Genomic DNA, 14,712 nt, shown 5'->3' on the forward strand with positions numbered 1-14,712 from the left:
ATAAAATTCATTTTATATTTTTATAGTGTATGCTATAATGAGTATTTTCTATATTTGCAGAGGATAATTAGAGTATGAACGTGAAATCCACTAATCCATAGAATCTAATAGAGATCATATTTAAAAAGCTACAATAAATAGATCCTCAAATTATAACTTCTCAATTATGATATATCCTTCTTTGAAACACATTGGTTGGAGAATTTATTACTTTTTCAGTCAACAGAATTGCTTTATAATTAGCTAGTCCTTCAAGTAAATCTGTCTTATGTTTAAGAACTTGAAACTATCTTGCCTTGATGTCCTTAATCAGTGAACTTGACTGACTTTTATATTATCTATCTAGTTAAAAACTTGTGTTCTTTTAATCCGCCTTCCTCTAGGTTTGAGATAAATAACCATAAGGTAGTCCCATAACAGGTCTATATCAAGTTGCAACACCTCTTTATAGGATCTGAATACTATCAACAATGTAACAGCAACCACCTCTTTATAGGATCTGAATACTATCACAATGTAACAGCAACGGGACTGTTACCCACCAAAAGTGGGTAACCCCACAGGAGAGAAGTTTTCTGCTATTTTGGATATCCAGCCAGCCAGCAGCCCTATACATTTATCAATTATGATGATATGCCACATTCCTCTGCGATTTGCACTGGTCATACACCTCTCACGATATGGCTTTCCTCTTGAAGGACGGTGGGCTACCACTTGGCAGGTACTTTAACCATTTTGCAATCAAATGCTTCTACTTAATTTTTGGGCATTCTGACATGGATAAAGGGGTGATATGGATGATTGACCAATCTTGACTGTAAACTTGTTCTCTCACCTTTCTAGGGGGGCTAGTCTTGAAAAAATAGGCCGAGGAAAGGGTTAACTCATGCCTCCACAATTTCGCCCTCCATACATCTTATACATTTGGGATGTGGAACTCCATTAGTGATTCACATGGCCATGGCACCTAGCCTTGAAACCTTCCCCCTACATTGCTAATACTATCACAAGTACCTATGAATTTAAGGGTTGACCTTGGGCATGTCACCTTCCCTTAGGGGCTGGAAACACCTAATGGGGTTGATCATCTAGCCACCCTAACAAGGTAGGGGACACTTTTACGACGCTTGGTCTAATTAGATATTTGAAGGTGATCTTAGCTTGAAGTCTTATTATACTTTTAACAATTAAGTATGGTGCACTGTGATGCATCTATGGTCATTGTCTCTAATGAATGGTTACTTTCACATGAGTTTGTGTTAAAATTGGCAACTAGGGCCAAACTCCATGTGGGTCATCTTATTTATGGCAGCTGATATTTTTCTTGGATCCCTCTCATCGAGAGGTGTAGGATTGATCTAAAGATCATCCGATTCCGATAAGTATTCACGGAGTTATGAATTTATTTTTGTTATAAGACAATTCGTCAAGGTCGGCCAACAATAAAAGAAACCCCACACGTGCTCATCATTTTAGTATAAAAGGAGATGACTTGAGAGTCATTTCACACACACTTCTATCTTGATTTCTCTTCACTTGTCTTGGGTTTTAGTGGAAGAGAAATCTAGGAGTGGAAGCCCTAGATGTTGGAGGAAGAGAGGCTGCCTTAGACACACATGGAAGGCTGCCCTAGACGCAGATGGAAGACTGCCCTAGACACACATGGAATGCTGCCCTAAACGCAGATGGAAGGCTGCCCTAGACACACATGGAAGGTTGCCCCTACATTGCTACCACTATCACAAGCACCTATGAATTTAAGGGTTGACCTTGGGCATGTCACCTTCCCTTAGGGGCTGGAAACACCTAATGAGGTTGATCATCTAGCCACCCTAACAAGGTAGGGGACACTTTTACGACACCTGGTCTAATTAGATATTTGAAGGTGATCTTAGTTTGAAGTCTTATTATACTTTTAACAATTAAGTATGGTCCACTGTGATGCATCTATGGTCATTGTCTTTAAGGAATGGTTACTTTCACATGAGTTTGTGTTAAAATTGGCAACTAGGGCCAAACTCCATGTGGGTCATCTTATTTATGGCAGCTGATATTCTTCTTGGATCCCTCTCATTGAGAGGTGTAGGATTGATCTAAAGATCATCCGATTCCGATAAGTATTCATGGAGTTATGAATTTATTTGTGTTATAAGACAATTCGTCAAGGTTAGCCAGCGATAAAATAAACCCCACATGTGCTCAACGTTTTAGTATAAAAGTAGATGACTTGAGAGTCATTTCACACACACTTCTATCTTGATTTCTCTCCACTTGTCTTGGGTTTTAGTGGAAGAGAAATCTAGGAGTGGAAGCCCTAGAGGTTGGAGGAAGAGAGGCTGCCTTAGACACACATGGAAGGCTGCCCTAAACGTAGATGGAAGACTGCCCTAGACACACATGGAATGCTGCCCTAAACGTAGATGGAAGGCTGCCCTAGACGCAGATGGAAGACTGCCCTAGACACACATGGAATGCTGCCCTAAACGCAGATGGAAGGCTGCCCTAGACACAGATGGCTGCCCTAGACACACATGGAAAGTTGCCCTAGACGCAGATGGAAGGCTGCCCTAGACACACATGGAAGGCTTCCATAGACGCAGATAGAAGGCTTCCCTAATGCAGACCTAAAGCAACCCTAACGCTGGATGCCCTAATGTAATCTTAAGGTCTGAAATATAGTGCGAATTTGGAGCAAGGAAGGCTGAGGCAGATCCGAGTTTGTGGACTGTTTTGAGTGCAGATTTTAGAGAAGAAGAGCTGCAACTCTTAGTTATTGCATGAGGCAAGAAGGATGGCTTGAGGTGACACATTGGAGCAGTCTTACCGTGCAAATCAGGCCGCATACTAGTGGTGAGTTTCATGATTGTTTTATGCATGATATTGGGGTGTATATCTCTGTTTATAGGGACGCAGTAAGGGACTTTTACAACAACTGTTGGGAGAGAAAGGACCTCCTAACTAGGCCACAGTCATCTCTAAGGACAGCGAGGCAAACATGGGTATTCTCCCTATACGTTAGGCTTGTTGGTGTGCCCTAACCAGTCAAGTACATGCACAAAACCCTAGGCAGAAATCAACAGTAGCATGCAGTGAATTGAGGGTTGTTTGTGGACTGATAGTTAGATGCATGGGACAACAAGGCAACTAGTACAACAGTGCTAATATATGGGATAGCAAGGTACATAGTGCTGTCAAGATATATCGGATAGCAAGGTACATAGTGCTGTCAAGATATATGGGACAACAAGGTACAGAGTGTTGTATAGATACATGGGACAACTATGACATGGCAGCAAAGGCACATGGACAACAATAAGCATTGGGACAACAGCAAGACATAGTGCTGCAATAGCAATTGGGACAACAACAAGACATGGTGCTGCAATAGCAATTGGGATAGTAGTATGGTAAGCAAGGTGCAACAAACACATGGTGGCAAAATAAGGTGCAACTATGGCACATGAGGGTACATGATGCAGTACAGTGATGGGTATTGTCATGATTGATGAAGCATGATAAGATGCAGCATTGTGATGATGGGTGCAACATGGTGAGGTGCAACATGATGACGAGATGCAGCATGATGATAGGTGAAGGAGTCACCTTGGAGAATCAGTTGAAGCAGCATGTCTTCAACTGATCTCATGTATCATCTTCTTAGAGATGATCTATGCTCTTATCTAGATAAGTCGAAGTGTTGACTTCTGTTGTAAATGTATTATCTCTCTCTCTCTCTCCCTGTTGAACTATTGAAGAACATATAAGAAGAATTGATCAAGGGTTTCCCCACATTGGGGTTTGTCCTTGGCTAGCGGCACATCTTGTGTTTTCTTGTCTTGGTTTGTCTTCTGCGATTTATGTTTATGTTCTATCTGTAGTTTACTTTAATGCTGATGTGATTGCTAACCTGGAAAAGATATTGAGCTAATTGTGAAAATTGAAATAAATTGCTCTAAGCATAGAACATACCTAAACTTAACATGGTATCAAAGCTGAGGTGAAGACAAAGCCCAAGCAAGAGTGAAAGAGCAATCACCAAAGGAGTCACCTTGGAGAATCAGTTGAAGCAGCATGTCTTCAACTGATCTCATGTATCATCTTCTTAGAGATGATCTATGCTCTTATCTAGATAAGTCAAAGTGTTGACTTCTGTTGTAAATGTACTATCTCTCTCTCTCTCTCTCCCTGTTGAACTATTGAAGAACATATAAGAAGAATTGATCAAGGGTTTCCCCACATTGGGGTTTGTCCCTGGCTAGCGGCACATCTTGTGTCTTCTTGTCTTGGTTTGTCTTCTGCGATTTATGTTTATGTTCTATCTGTAGTTTACTTTAATGTTGATGTGATTGCTAACCTGGAAAAGATATTGAGCTAATTGTGAAAATTGAAATAAATTTTTCTAAGCATAGAACATACCTAAACTTAAAATGGTATCAAAGTTGAGGTGAAGACAAAGCCCAAGCAAGAGTGAAAGAGCAATCGCCGAAGATAGTTGGGAAAGGACAAAAGGATCAATGGGTTCTTAATCCCTCTTCAAATTCACCGAGGGTGAAGTCGGAGCAGAGAATATTGTCAGGGTGGCGCAACAGAAGCTTCTGATGGCCTACCTAAAGATCACTTTTATGGGAAGTCCGGATCTAAGGATGGAAGGAAAGGCAGTTCGACCATTATGTGAAGGAGTGTCCGACTGGTAGGGACACATCACTTGATGATGATAAAAATCATTCCAGGGGCATCTTCAATGATTGGAGGAAAGACAGGTAATGCAGGTCATCAAGGATACATCCGACTCTTCAATGAAAGCAAGGAACCCCAGGTATGAAGAATCAAATGTTGTTTCTGATAAGATAAAGAAGCATTATCTTGTATTGGCCCTCTCCTTCAGATTCTTTGGGAATATGGCTTATTGATTGTAGTGCTTCAAGGCACCTCATCGGATAGAAGGGTGCTCTCTCGAATCTGGTAGAGATGGAAACAATCGTGGGATTCTACTTGGAGCCGATGCCACCTATTCTGAAAACGGTGTAGGATGTTACTCCTCAATTAAATGAGGGTAACTCGATTCATTTACAGAATCTCATTTATGTACTTGATCGCAAGAAGAACCTGGTGTCCATTTCGACAATGGAAGTCAAAGGTTTCAGGGTGGCATTCATCGATGGAAAGATGATGACAGGGATGCCTAAATTCAAAAGGAGCATGAAGGTACATGTCTGAGATGTACCGAAGGAAAATCTCACAAGGGGACCATTCCCCTCATGTAGCAGGGCCACAGGTTTGGAACAACCCTAGGAGTTTGAGATTCATGATCGGGAATCTCATGTATACAGGTGGAAGAAATCCGTCTATGGCTTGAAGCAAAACACCTCGGGCATAGTATGAGAGGATTGATAGTTGTCTGATGAAGTTGAGATTCACTAGGAGTGAAACCGATCCAAACCATTGCTCGAATGTTGTGGATGATAGACCTCTCATAATGATACCTTCTGAGGACGACCTATTTCTGATAGGTGCAAACCCTCTCACTTGTAGAAGTAAGAGGGAGTTGGATTCCAGATGTGGAATGGTAAACTGCAAGCCAGTGACTACCTCGAGGATCTTAGCTTTTAGAAGTTATATGGTGGTGATGATGGACCAGATTTGGGAAATGCCTCTGAGTTTCATAAACTCATTTGCATTGATGTTCTTGGTGAACTTCCGTCTGGATATATGTTTTGCAGTTAACATGGTGAGCTCATATTTGGTTGAGTCTCATTGGATTGGTGCTAAGAATCTTCTGAGATATCTTCGGGGTACAATCTCATGGATTGAGATACACTACCGGAAATATGAAACTGCATGATTATTCGAATGCTGACTGGGCAGGCAATGTGGAGGATCACTAGAGCACTTCTCAGTGCTGGTTCTCTTTGGATTCTGCGTCAATATCATGGATGAGTAGGAAGCAGAAGTTGGTTGCTATAAGCACTGCCGAGACCGAAAACATAACTACGAGTATGATACGAGTATGATCTCGTGTGAAGCTGCTTGGTTGCGGAAGCTCTTAAGTGAACTGTTTGTACACATGATGAATATCATTGTGATTCTCTGTGACAACCAGGGGGGTGATTCGATTATTGAGGAATCTCGTATTCGATGATTGCTCCAGTAGATAGACATCAGATGCTGCCTTATTTGGGATATGGTAAGTCGATGAGCGAGGAGGCTCCATCGCATTGAGACTAATGTATAGGTCATAGACATTTTGCGAAAGGCCTAGGGAAAGTTCAAATCTGTGAATATCTCGAACGACTTGGAGTTGTTGAGAGACCTTCTTATAAGAGTCCTGCATGTTGCATGCATTGAGCTCTGGGAGCTTTGGGGGCCTTGGGGTACTTACTGGAGCAACATATGACCACAGCCTGACTCACCCTCCCCTGGTGGTGTGCTATGTACAGGATGACAGGTTCAACCTTCCCCTGTGATACCCCGTGGCGACTGTGGAACAAGATGATTAGTTCTCCTGTGGGCCGGGATGATTAGTTCTCCCGTGGCAATTGTGAAACAGGATGATTAGTCCTCTTGTGTGCCGGGATGATTATTTCTCCTGTGGCATCTGTGAAACAGGATGATTAGTTCTCTTGTGGGCCGGGATGATTAATTCTCCCGTGGCGACTGTGGGGCAGGATGATTCGTTCTCTTGTGGATAGGATGATTAGTTCTCTTGTCGAGGCATCCTACCCATGCAGTCTGGGACTCATGGGAAGTCCCTCTCATCTGATCAATGAGCAGGGAAATGGGGTTAGGGACCATAGTAGTACTAACGATGGACGCATCGTTGTATCTATCGTACTCCCTATGCTAGGATGATCTCCATTGATCTGGGATCAATGAAACTGATCTGAGATTAGTATGAGTGGTTTGAGAGACTCTCTTGTGATATTGATCTAGGAGTGTTAAAATTGGAAACTAGGGCCAAACTCCATGTGGGTAATCTTATTTATGGCAACTGATTTTTTTCTTGGATCCCTCTCATCGAGAGGTGTAGGATTGATCTAAAGATCATCCGATTCCGGTAAGTATTCATGGAGTTATGAATTTATTTGTGTTATAAGACAATTCGTCAAGGTCGGCCAACAATAAAATAAACCCCACATGTGCTCAACGTTTTAGTATAAAAGGAGATGACTTGAGAGTCATTTCACACACACTTCTATCTTGATTTCTCTCCACTTGTCTTGGGTTGTAGTGGAAGAGAAATCTAGGAGTGGAAGCCCTAGACGTTGGAGGAAGAGAGGTTGCCTTAGACACACATGGAAGGCTGCCCTAGACGCAGATGGAAGGCTGCCCTAGACACACATGGAACGCTGCCCTAAACGCAGATGGAAGGCTGCCCTAGACATAGATGGAAGGCTGCCCTAGACATAGATGGAAGGCTGCCCTAGACGCAGATGGAAGGCTGCCCTAGACACACATGGAAGGTTTCCCTAAATGCAGATGGAAGGCTGCCCTAAATGCAAATGGAAGGCTGCCCTAGACACACATGGAAGGTTGCCCTAGACGCAGATGGAAGGCTGCCCTAGACACACATGGAAGGCTGCCCTAGATGCAGATAGAGGGCTTCCCTAATGCAGACCTAAAGCAGCCCTACCGCTGGATGCCCTAATGCAATCTTAAGGTCTGAAATATAGTGCGAATTTGGAACAAGGAAGGCTGAGGCAGATCCGAGTTTGTGGACTGTTTTGAGTGAGGATTTTAGAGAAGAAGAGCTGCAGCTCTTAGTCATTGCATGAGGCAAGAAAGATGACTTGAGGTGACACATTGGAGCAGTCTTACCATGCAAATTAGGCCGCAGACTAGTGGTGAGTTTCATGATTGTTTTATGCATGATATTGGGGTGTATATCTCTGTTTATAGGGACGCAGTAAGGGACTATTACAACAGCTGTTGGGAGAGAAAGGACCTCCTAACTAGGCCACAGTCATCTCTAAGGACAACAAGGCAAACAAGGGTATTCTCCCTATACGTTAGGCTTGTTGGTGTGCCCAAACCAATCAAGTACATGCATAGAACCCTAGGCAGAAATTAGCGATAGCATGCAGTGAATTGAGGGTTGTTTGTGGACTGATAGTTAGATGCATGGGACAACAAGACAATTAGTACAACAATGCTAATATATGGGACAACAAGGTACATACTGCTGTCAAGATATATGGGACAACAAGGTACATAGTGCTGTCAAGATATATGGGACAACAAGGTACATAGTGTTGTATAAATACATGGGACAACTGTGACATGGCAACAAAGGCACATGGACAACAGTAAGCATTGGGACAACAACAAGACATAGTGCTGCAATAGCAATTGGGACAACAAGTCATGGTGCTGCAATAGCAATTGGGTCAACAGTATGGTAAGCAAGGTGCAACAAACACATAGTGGCAAAACAAGGTGCGACAATGGCACATGAGGGTACATGATGCAGTACAGTGATGGGTACTGTCATGATTGATGAAACATGATAAGATGCATCATTGTGATGATGGGTGTAGCATGGTGCAACATGGTGAGGTGCAGCATGATGACGAGTTGCAGCACGATGATAGGTGAAGGAGTCACCTTGGAGAATCAGTTGAAGCAACATGTCTTCAATTGATCTCATGTATCATCTTCGTAGAGATGATCTATGCTCTTATCTAGGTAAGTCAAAGTGTTGACTTCTGTTGTAAATGTACTCTCTCTCTCTGTGTCTCTACTGAACTATTGAAGAACATATAAGAAGAATTGATCAAGGGTTTCCCCACATTGGGGTTTGTCCCTGGCTAGTGCCATAGCTTGTGTCCTCTTGTCTTGGCTTGTCTTCTGCTATTTATGTTTATGTTCTATCTGCAGTTTACTTTAATGCTGATGTGATTGCTAATCTAGAAAAGATATTGAGCTAACTGTGAAAATTGGAATAAATTGCTCTAAGCATAGAACATACCTAAACTTAACAGTTTGAGATGGTTTTTCCAGGTGGTCCTTCATAGATCAACAAAGGCCTTGAGGGCATACATTACACGCTTACACTCCACATGACACCCAGGATGTACTACACTTGTAGAGAGAAGTGATGATCTTGTAGATGCCACGTTGTTGCTCCATAGAAAAACGATGGGCACTTTGAAGATTCTAGCAGTTGATTGACACCTCAAAGCACCCCCAGATGCTGAAATGTTGAGCTCACTTTGCTTTGTGTTGGATATTTTTGATGATGTACCTAGCGGGCACAACATGGCCCCAGGCTGGCCTTGATACTGTTGGATGGGCATGGCTTGATGCAAAAACCAGATGATGATGGTCATTTCCAAGATGACTAGGGAGGACTTGTACAACCTCATGGAGTCCTAATGCTTGAGAGGGATTGCACTATGTTGTCTTGATGGCCAACTTGGAGATGACAAGGGAACCCAGAGCTGGCTTTTGACATATGGAGACATTTTGAGGCTTGATTTGAGGGCTTATTTTATTGCATTGAGCTATTTGGTTGGCTTGTAACCCATTTTCTTCATGTACACCCAAAATTGAACTTGTCAAAAAGCTTCTAGGCTAATAATTAAGAGTGATTGACCTCATATAAATAGAGGATCACTCCTATGCCATTTTTTGATAATCATTCGAGGATTTTGGGCTCCTTTAGTGAGCTCGACTTAGCCTTGTGTAACTCACTACTTGTAGAGATGGGATATTTTTGGAGCTATTGCTATTGGAGATTGATTTTTGTATTGGAGATGTCTTTTTGGGATTGAAAGAACGCTATTTCATGGAAGAATTGTAAGTTAAATTGTAATTTTTTTTTATTGTTTCCATGTGATTAATTAATGCTAGGGTTTTTCTTGTTCCATATCTTAATGCATTTTGTTTATAGAAAATCTTGGTTGATTGTTGTGTTGAGAAATCTAGGGCAGCTAGATTAGGGGGATTTCTCTTACCTTGATAACTACTTGTGATGTTCTTTTATTGCAATTTGATGTACTTGTAGTTAGCTTCTTCTTTACTTGATTATTATTGTGTGTTTATCATCAAACAACTACCAAAACATGAAGATCAATGAAACAAGAGGACACAAGATATAGGCTGCTAGCTAGGGCCAAAACCTCACCCTTTGATAAGAAAACCCTCAAGAATTCTTCTCTTCTTATAGTATCTTCAAATGACGAATTCCAAGACCTAAGACCCAAGACAAAGACACCCCCATTAATCCATGTCCGGAAGTGTCCATGATAAGCAAACTTCAATACTCAATTACCAAATGACAAGGCATACCTTTGGGTTTGGGAGGCCGACCTTCAAACATATGATCATGGTAGATGGGTGAGGTACCACATGGCTGGCTCAAGTGGTGGAGAAGTAGCACAATGAGCTAATTGGTGGCTGCAAGGGGCGGCTGGCTGTCGGTTGAGGACCATCTCGGAGAATTTTTTTCTCCTAGGGATATCACCCACAAAATTGTTGGTAACATGACCTTCTGGAGAGTTTCCCCTATTTAATTTCTCCCCTCACAAAGAAGATATCTAGGGTTGTCAAGTGAAAACTAGGGTTTTCCCCCTTACTCTAAGCATTAATTCATTTTCTGTTAAATTTAGTCCTAAAGAATCCATCACCCATGTAGGAATAGGCACTAGGAATCCTCGTGCTAGTCAAAAAGTACAAAATCTCAAATATTTTCCTTTCTCTTTATTTTCTATTTCCTTTAGTGCAAGGCACTAGGGCTATTTTGTAGGGCCGAGTTCAATTAGGGCCTCCTTGTATGGACTTTGAAGCTTAATAGGCTTTGATTTTACCTTGTTGATCCTTTTCACTCAAAATCTAGCTGACGTCATCCTCCGTAATTAGTTTGTGCCCTAGAAAAACCCTAACCCTAGCTAGGGCTTCAACTTAGGGCTCTATTTGAGGGCTTGCTTTATCCTTTGTTGATTAAATCATTTGTAAACCATTTCTTTGGTGCTTGTAAGCCTAGAAGTTTCGTTGTTGATCTATATACTAAAACCCTACGTCATACGTGCCTCTTTTAGGGCTTGGCATATGATACCCTGCACCTAAACAAAAAGAATTGTGTCTTTATCCGTTGAAGGTTATTTGTACCTAGTTTGCATTTACATCACTTTGAGCCATATAACATAGAATACCTTTTAGGTAATACCTATAGAGCCTCCCTTGTGGTGCAATTCTAGTAAAGAGCAGGAGAAAGATTGCTGAGGTGACAGTGGCAATGTTCGTCATCATTGCAGCAAGGTCTGGCCCTTGCCTTGTGAGCCTCTCACAAGGCCTACTAGATTTTGAGGCAATAGGGACTACCCTATGATCATAGGAAAAGAAGAAATAGAAAGTCAACATTATATTGTATATGTTAATGTCCACCTTAATTTTGCTTCATATTGGTCTCTTAGGTGGAACATATATTAATTGAAAGATAGTTCTGTATGAGATTGTAAGATGGTTCTAGTGTTAAGATTACTTGTACATAGTCTACATTTACATCACTTTGAGCCATATAACATAGAATACCCTTTATGTGATCACTCGAAAGCCTCCCTTGTGGTGCAGTTCCAGTAAAGAGTAGGAGGAAGATTGCTGAGGTGACAGTGGCAATGTCCCTCGTTGTTGCAACAAGGTCTGGCCCTTGTCTTGTAAGGCCTCTCATAAGGCCTGCTAGATTTTGAGGCAACAGGGATTACCCTATGATCATAGAACTTTATTTTGTATATGTTAATGTCCACCTTAGAATGGGTCTATTAATGGAAATTTTACTGCATATTGGGCTCTTAGGTGGAACCTATACAAATTAATTGAAAGATAGCTCTGTATGACATTGTAAGTTGGATCTAGTGTCAATATAAGATTATCTCATGGGTCTTGAGATATTTTTAGAAATTAATGTGAGCTTCTTACTGGCACCTTGAAGTCTGATGCAAGGATGATTCTAACCATTTTGTTCATGATATTACTTTGGTGCAAAGCAGTGGCTTTCCTCTTTTATCCTTTTGCATAATGATGGAGTGATCCTTGATTTTTGTTAGGGTTGATCCCTTTCTGATCACTAATTTTTTGTTTGATTTCATATGTATTGCTTTTCTTACTTGGGAGCTTCCTAGGGACTTCCACATCATTATTGTGGCTGTTGCACTCTGTAGTGTCAATAACTTTTTTCGGTTACTCATGGACATTTATCCTTCAATCGATAAGTAGGTTACCTTTAGGGCTTATTTTCATTAAAATCTTACAAAACATTAAGAAATGCTGTAGAGATGTAATTACACTAAGGAACTACATCCCATCAAATGCTTTTACAAACAGCATTGCAAATATTGACGATATTTCGCCAACACCATGGTATATCACTATTCTCTTAGCTTGGCAATAATATTGCTGGAAAAGGTTGCTATTGTTTTTCCAATTTTGAATATATTGCGATATTTTGAAAATATAGTGATATATTGGCAATATGTTGTCTGAAAATGGAAAATATTGGCTGAGCCGAGAATTTTGGATTTAGATTTTTTTTTTGGCCCAGTTTGAAGAGGGAAAGTAGCGGATTGAGAACAAAAGGGATGCTCACTATTACATTTTCCCATATTAGGGCTAGAGGAAGGGGGGTATCTTTAAATGTTTAAAATTTTAAAAAGGAAGATTTTTTATTTTTTAAAGTTTGTGGATATTTTCCCCATTCACTGCTAAGTTGTTTTCCGGTCCCTCTAGTGAAATATTTCCCGACATGATGTTTGCAACATTGTTTACAAATTAGTCTTTTCTCAGCCTATAACTATCAAGGTGTAATGCTATAATTGGATTTAACATCAAGCAGTGCACAAGTCAGAAACATGTCAGGTGAAAGTTTTGGTTTTTATGTATTTTTGTATGAAAGGGTCTTGACTCTCGGGGATGATACTAGTGGAGTAATTGTACTAGTTATTGCTTTGACTTGTCTCTAGTACAAAGGCATGTTTGAATGGTCAGCTGGCCCTTATTGCTGTAGGAGAATTGGCTTGTATGTGAGTTATGACAGTTTCTAAAGACTAAGACTAACTGTGCTTGATGTTCTACGGCAGAAAGGGTATAAATGATATCAGTCACAAGTTGAGAAATTGGATGTTTGTGAAAATTCATTGTCACTCCTCTATCTTTGTAATTGTACAATTCTTTTTAAAATAAGAGTAAACTACAACTGAAAGCTGCTTATTTGATGGGAGGCCTTCATAAATTGCAGAGTGAATAATGTGAATAATTGTATAAAGTGAAGTGAGATACTAAGTGTACAAACTCAACCCATTTCTGGCAGAAAATCTCCCCAAATCTGGTAGGAATTTTGTTTGAAGTTATAGTTTCACCCAATTGATGGGAACTTTGATCACGGAACTTTGCCTGTAGGGGTATATTTCTAAAAGTATTAAAAGGCAGAAACAATGTTAAAAGTACAGAGCCGCAAAAGGACATTGCATATATGCATCATAATTTTTGCTTTTGCCCAGGATCATATGGCTGGACCAACCACTGGTTCCAGGGGATTTCCACAGTGAGCCAGTGCCCAGTTTGCCTCCCTTGCCATTGGTCATCAGACTCAGGGGCCCTTGACACCTTTAGTTCCATTTCCAGGTCTTGCTATCTCACTTACTCTTTCTTGGCAGGCTATTGATTATTTTGTATTGTGCCATGGTCTTTTATGCTTGTTGCAACACACTACCACTTGTTTATTTCTTTCTTATGTTATTTTCAGCGTTTTATAGGAGCTGCACTTCTTTCTTTATGTTATTTTCTGTAATATTCTAGGGCAATTTTTGCACTTAGGTTTTCTTAGGAAACTAGGGTTTCAACAGACACTTTTTAGAACAATCAAATAAACCATAACAGTAAGCATTACAGTCCTTAAATTCACAATGATTATGATTGGCCATCCATCAACAAGAAAAGCAATTCAAGTGCAATACTGTATCAGTGATTCAACAGTTCCAATGTTAAATGAATTCCAACTGAGCAGTAACAATTGCAATTTAATTCTGGACCTTCCTATACTAACCTACATACTAGAAGAGTAGATGTAATTAGACTGGTTACTGTCCTGATGAGGGCTGCAGCTGGTCCCTGCTACAGATATATTCCAAACACCACAGAAAAGGGCTTCTCCAAAGTTCCACCGACTTGCTACGGGTTGACAGAGCTGCTTCAGGGGTGACCTTGCTGTCTTATGGTAATGCCGAATTACCTCAGAGGAAGTTATGTTTCCTTAAAAATGAACTGGCTACCTCAGGAATGCCTTCAATGCTTCAGAGATGGCCTAACTGCCACAGGAACCCTTCCGAATTCTTGCCTCAGGAGCACCAAACTACTTCAGAACATTTTGGTCTTGTCACAGAGTATAGGTAGTCCTTCGCATAACCTCAGGAAGAAACCAACTTTCTACTCAGAATGCTCCCCTGTATTACAGAAATATTACTGTGTTGCCTGTGAGCAAGCCCACAGAGCTTAGGGTGATTTACAGTTGTCCTTGATATCTCTCACCACTTTGCTATCGTTCAGACAGACAATTTCCCTTAGGAAATAATCGAACTGTTCAGTAAGAAGTTCCAGCTCTGTTCAAAAAATGCCCTATTTCTGCCACCGAAATGTCACAGGAAACCCTCTGAATTCTGCACTGATTCTGCCACGGACTGCGACAGGAAACCCTCCGAATTTGGCTTCAGGTTTACTGCAAAA

General features: G+C 41.0%; 1 protein-coding gene across 2 annotated transcripts in view; it reads left to right on the forward strand.

The window, feature by feature from the left end:
- LOC149263476 (Adaptin family protein) overlaps positions 1-14,712 on the forward strand; it is a 200,463-nt gene that overhangs the window by 67,325 nt on the left and 118,426 nt on the right. The window lies entirely within an intron of this gene.

This window comes from Pinus tabuliformis, chromosome 6 (genome assembly GCF_031772625.1).
Source record: "Pinus tabuliformis cultivar Carrire ecotype Pingquan chromosome 6, CPIR1, whole genome shotgun sequence".
In the NCBI taxonomy this organism is placed as follows: Eukaryota; Viridiplantae; Streptophyta; class Pinopsida; order Pinales; family Pinaceae; genus Pinus; species Pinus tabuliformis.